Genomic DNA, 6000 nt, shown 5'->3' on the forward strand with positions numbered 1-6000 from the left:
TGAACTTCGCCGGAGCCGTCGTCTTGCCGGTTTGCACCGACAATAACCGTCATGGCTGAGAGCGAAGTTAACGGCATCTCAACTACGCAAAGGTCAGTGCCGGCTGCACCTCGGCATCGCTACATGGAACCCCGCCCGTTCGCGGGAAGAGCAGGAGATGATGTGGATGCGTGCCTGACGCATTACCAAAAGGTGAACCCGTACAACTGCTAGGATCCCACCAACCAGCTGGGAAGTGCCATGCTGTTTCTCACGGAAAACGCCCTGATGTGATACAAAAACCATGAAGATTCACGTGGGATCGTTTTGCTGACGAACTCGAGAAACGCTTCGGCAACTCTGATTCGAAAAAAAAGCGTGGAGCGCACGTTGGGTCAAAGAGCTCAGACTCCTGGAGAAACGTGTATTACCTAGACAGAGAAGGTTCTGATGCTCTTCTAGATCACATACCCGTATATGTCTAAAGAGAACATGGTCGGATACCTTCTGAAGAGTATAGCAGAGGATGTCTACATTTTTTTGATAGGCAGGGAAGACCTCACTTCCGTCTCCGCCGTTCAACGTCACTGCCGTACTTTCGAGAAGCTCAATACCCAACGTATTCCTCGAAATTTGGTAGGCTGGCAAATTGTGACAACGGTCACCAGCGTCGACGTGAGCCCGTCCACCGACCTTGCCGTTACTATTCAGGCCATAGTACGTGAAGAGCTGCAGCGACAAGGTGGTGGGGTTGACGAAACCATTCCTCATCCGCCTACCAGTACACCCAAAAACACGGCGGTGTCACTAGCTCCTTTGCAACCATCGGTATGTGTGACAGATATCAGTGAAACTAGAACACCGTGGCCACGTCGTGACTCATTCGCGGCCGACCAGCGATATGGCCAAAGCCTTCGTCACGGCCCCGCCACACAGTGGTGGGCAGCCCCCGCTCAGCAAGCTCGTCACCAACCCTTCACAGCTGAGCGGTCTGATGATGATGATGATGAAGATGATGATGATGATGATGATGATGATGATGATGATGAGCCTTGATAATCTTGCGCACACCCACAAAGGGAGATCGGCCAAGAACCGGGTGGCAGGATCTTAATAAAAGGCTTATGGTTTTTCAAACACAACGTAATTTCGGACTGAAAAAAAAACCTATAGAAAGAAAAGCCAAAAATCGAAAAAGGAGTATAGCTGAGCAGGGAGCGATGCTGGCTATCAGATGCGATTTCAGACAGAGGTAAAGGTAGGTCTAAAACACACATATATATATATATATATATATATATAAAAATAAGGGAAAGAAGTGTATACCTAAGGGCTCGTTTTTCCGTGTTTTAACACAATATTAATGAGATATAACAGACAGTAATGCCAAGGAATGTACAGGGGAAGTTATTAAAACCAATGGATTGTAAATAAGAAGAAAGAAAAGTGGATGAAAAAATTACCAACTGTGAGCAGGAATCGAACCTACGACCTTCGAATTACGCGTTCGATGCTCTAACCACTGAGCTATCACAGCGGCCCTCCCTCCATCCACTTTTTTGGGGTTATCTGTGAATTTAGAAGTAGGAGTGACAGTCAGCGCCATCTATAAGCCAAAGAACGAGTGTGAAAACACTCTTATTCGCATGTTTTGGCGTCACGTGGCACGTGAACTTATTATGAGCGGGCAGCTGATTAAATGTCCCTCTTATACAACCTAAACACACCAAGTCTGCCAGTACGAGACCCTCGTTCAATGAAATAAGGGAAAGAAGTGTATACCTAAGGGCTCGTTTTTCCGTGTTTTAACACAATATTAATGAGATATAACAGACAGTAATGCCAAGGAATGTACAGGGGAAGTTATTAAAACCAATGGATTGTAAATAAGAAGAAAGAAAAGTGGATGAAAAAATTACCAACTGTGAGCAGGAATCGAACCTACGACCTTCGAATTACGCGTTCGATGCTCTAACCACTGAGCTATCACAGCGGCCCTCCCTCCATCCACTTTTTTGGGGTTATCTGTGAATTTAGAAGTAGGAGTGACAGTCAGCGCCATCTATAAGCCAAAGAACGAGTGTGAAAACACTCTTATTCGCATGTTTTGGCGTCACGTGGCACGTGAACTTATTATGAGCGGGCAGCTGATTAAATGTCCCTCTTATACAACCTAAACACACCAAGTCTGCCAGTACGAGACCCTCGTTCAATGAAATAAGGGAAAGAAGTGTATACCTAAGGGCTCGTTTTTCCGTGTTTTAACACAATATTAATGAGATATAACAGACAGTAATGCCAAGGAATGTACAGGGGAAGTTATTAAAACCAATGGATTGTAAATAAGAAGAAAGAAAAGTGGATGAAAAAATTACCAACTGTGAGCAGGAATCGAACCTACGACCTTCGAATTACGCGTTCGATGCTCTAACCACTGAGCTATCACAGCGGCCCTCCCTCCATCCACTTTTTTGGGGTTATCTGTGAATTTAGAAGTAGGAGTGACAGTCAGCGCCATCTATAAGCCAAAGAACGAGTGTGAAAACACTCTTATTCGCATGTTTTGGCGTCTCGTGGCACGTGAACTTATTATGAGCGGGCAGCTGATTAAATGTCCCTCTTATACAACCTAAACACACCAAGTCTGCCAGTACGAGACCCTCGTTCAATGAAATAAGGGAAAGAAGTGTATACCTAAGGGCTCGTTTTTCCGTGTTTTAACACAATATTAATGAGATATAACAGACAGTAATGCCAAGGAATGTACAGGGGAAGTTATTAAAACCAATGGATTGTAAATAAGAAGAAAGAAAAGTGGATGAAAAAATTACCAACTGTGAGCAGGAATCGAACCTACGACCTTCGAATTACGCATTCGATGCTCTAACCACTGAGCTATCACAGCGGCCCTCCCTCCATCCACTTTTTTGGGGTTATCTGTGAATTTAGAAGTAGGAGTGACAGTCAGCGCCATCTATAAGCCAAAGAACGAGTGTGAAAACACTCTTATTCGCATGTTTTGGCGTCACGTGGCACGTGAACTTATTATGAGCGGGCAGCTGATTAAATGTCCCTCTTATACAACCTAAACACACCAAGTCTGCCAGTACGAGACCCTCGTTCAATGAAATAAGGGAAAGAAGTGTATACCTAAGGGCTCGTTTTTCCGTGTTTTAACACAATATTAATGAGATATAACAGACAGTAATGCCAAGGAATGTACAGGGGAAGTTATTAAAACCAATGGATTGTAAATAAGAAGAAAGAAAAGTGGATGAAAAAATTACCAACTGTGAGCAGGAATCGAACCTACGACCTTCGAATTACGCGTTCGATGCTCTAACCACTATATATATATATATATATATATATATATATATATATATATATTGTGAAGAAGAAGAGTGCCGAAGAGTGCCGCCAGCTCGCCCGTGCGCTCACCTCGGACGAGCAACAACGCCAGAAAGAAAACTGTTGCACCTCTCTTCCGGATACCAGCTATGCCCCGGGGTCTCTCGTGTGGCTTGCCATCCCATACCAAACTCCCGGACTCTCATCAAAACTTGTCCCCTGGTACGAGGGGCCTTACACCGTTTTAGAGAAAACCTTTCCGGTTAATTACCTAATTGAGCCAGTTTCCCGATCGGATGACATGCGCTGGCGTGCACGTGACATCGTCGATGTTTCCCGCCTAAAACCGTATCATGAGCCTCTCCCTGAAACTTCTTAGGTCGCCAGGATGGCTCCTTTTTCAGCCGGGGTAATTGTGAAGAAGAAGATGGGCCTGCAGCAAGAAGCATCGCCAACGCCCAGCGCTCTCGGCTCGTGCTTCGGTCCGTTGCTGTGCCGATCGGTGGATGGTTCTTCACGCTGTCACGTCGCTGTCTTTAACGGCTATTAAACCCCTTCACAATATATATATATATATATATATATATATATATATATATGTATATATATATATATATATATATATATATATATATATATATATATATATATATATATATGTATATATATATATATATATATATATGCAGTTTAACATGGCAATCGCTTTGTTTGTATATTATGTATTGAAATACCGCAGAGCAGACGTCCCTGTGGCTATAACCGAATTTAATGCTGCCATACGACTAAATTACTGCCACATTTATTTTTAATCCTAATTTTTCAAGTGGAGCTACCAGGTATCTTTTCCGCTGATGAGAATATTGGCGAAAGAACAAAAAGAAATAATCTATTGTTTCCATTTCTTCGCAAGTCTGACATAAAGGTGACGCCTTTAGACCAGCTTTATGCAAATAATAATTCAGTTGCATAATTCTGCAACGCAGTCTTGTAAAACTGACTCCCAAGCGCCATGTTGCGCACCACTGTCTATTCCAGCGGTAGCTTAGATGTGCGAAATCTCGATATTTATCCATTGAGTAGTAGTCGTATTCATGCAAACAGAGGTTTCTAAACCTTATTGCTGTCGCGTAAGCCGTATCAGGCAAAATCGGGATAAGGGTACCGCTATGAGATACTGTGGCTGGTGCATCCGCCATCTCATTGAGATATATGCCATGATGGCCTGGTACCCATAAGAGCTGCAGTTTTTTCAAGTTTGTCGGTATGAGTTTTCGAAACATGTGCATAATTGTTAAGTTGGCTCCTGAAGATAGAGCAGCACATACTGAAAAAGAATCTGTATTTACGACTGCTTCCGATTCGCCCAAAGGAAGTTTCCGTAGGCCCAGTACAATAGCAAATAATTCTGCTATGAAGATTGGTGTGTAATCTGGAGTCTAACCGAAAAAGACCAGTCAAGGAAACGTGAGAAGATACCTGGCCCAGCCTTTTCATTTGATACGGATGCATCAGTCGCAAATATGCTGTTCATGTTCACGTGTTCCAAGTTTTCCTGCAGCCGATCATTTAAATGTTGAAATGGCATTTGCTTTGCGTTAGAGGGATAAATATTTTCAAATTCTATTTGAACATCTAAATTAACGTTTCTTGCTGAGAAAATATGTTTGACTTTGACGTTCAGTGGTTCCAGCAGCACTTGAACGCACATGACCTGTGGGCAGTGGAATCGCGACCACCAAGTTTCAAAAAATAAGCTTGCTTATTTAATAAATGCATAAAACGATGCTCTCTGGGGCACAGTGTATAGATTTAAAAATGTTTGGATAATAAGCATTTTGAATCTATTCAACAATGACGGTAGACGCGCTTCCATGTATAGCACATTGTTAGCAACAAACTTGGGCAGTCCAAGGCACAGTCGTAAAGCCTCCTTTTCGAATAGTATTAGTGGTCTTATTTTATATGTCGCACTAACCAAAAATAAGGCACAGCCGAATTCTATGATAGGACGAATGTACATTTTATAGACCATTACCAATGTATTTCTTCGCAACCCCTTTTTATGTTGCTAAGCTTGCGTAACCACCCCATGGCTCGTGTTGCTTTGGACCCAACGTGATCGATGTGGCTTTTCCGATTTAACGGGCTGTAATATATGATGCCTAAGTATTTGAGTGAATCCACCTGGGGAATCTGCTCTGTGCCATACATCAAGGAGATGTTGACAGGATCCCTGAAAGAGAACGCTAGAAGCGCGCTTTTGTTTACGTTTAGAGACATTCCAATTTTTTCAAGCCATGCATTCCTCTATCATGTTTAGGTAATTCTGTAATGTCTGATATAGTAATTGCAGATCACTGTTTGTCGCAAAGAAAGCAATGTCTCGGCATTGGTTCGGCGAACGTCCTCTTCGTCTCGCACCACCCTGTTTCCGCTACACAGATGCAGATACCTAAATTGCATATGTGGTAACAATATCAATATTAGGTGGTGCGTAAGTCAAATCAAACAAGTGTTACAGCGTCATAAAGCACAGCCCCAGCATTAGCTGAAGTTATTGAGAAAAATATTGATGACGCTAAAAGGGCCCGTTTCACATGGAAAAAAGTATACACAAGGTAACATTTACTTCATATCTGAATGAAGCAGATTTATTGGTTCTACGAG

The 6000-nt window shown here is 42.8% G+C and overlaps 3 non-coding genes across 3 annotated transcripts; all 3 read right to left on the reverse strand.

Moving 5' to 3' along the window:
- Positions 1-1443: 1443 nt before the first annotated feature.
- TRNAT-CGU (transfer RNA threonine (anticodon CGU)) lies at positions 1444-1516 on the reverse strand. The gene has a single exon. It is a non-coding gene; the product is annotated as a tRNA-Thr (tRNA).
- Positions 1517-1899: 383 nt separating this feature from the next.
- Positions 1900-1972, reverse strand: TRNAT-CGU (transfer RNA threonine (anticodon CGU)). Its single transcript has one exon. It is a non-coding gene; the product is annotated as a tRNA-Thr (tRNA).
- Positions 1973-2355: 383 nt separating this feature from the next.
- On the reverse strand, positions 2356-2428 carry TRNAT-CGU (transfer RNA threonine (anticodon CGU)). Its single transcript has one exon. It is a non-coding gene; the product is annotated as a tRNA-Thr (tRNA).
- Between the last annotated feature and the right edge of the window lie 3572 nt (positions 2429-6000).

Source organism: Rhipicephalus microplus, unplaced genomic scaffold (assembly GCF_043290135.1).
Source record: "Rhipicephalus microplus isolate Deutch F79 unplaced genomic scaffold, USDA_Rmic scaffold_15, whole genome shotgun sequence".
Lineage (NCBI taxonomy): Eukaryota > Metazoa > Arthropoda > Arachnida > Ixodida > Ixodidae > Rhipicephalus > Rhipicephalus microplus.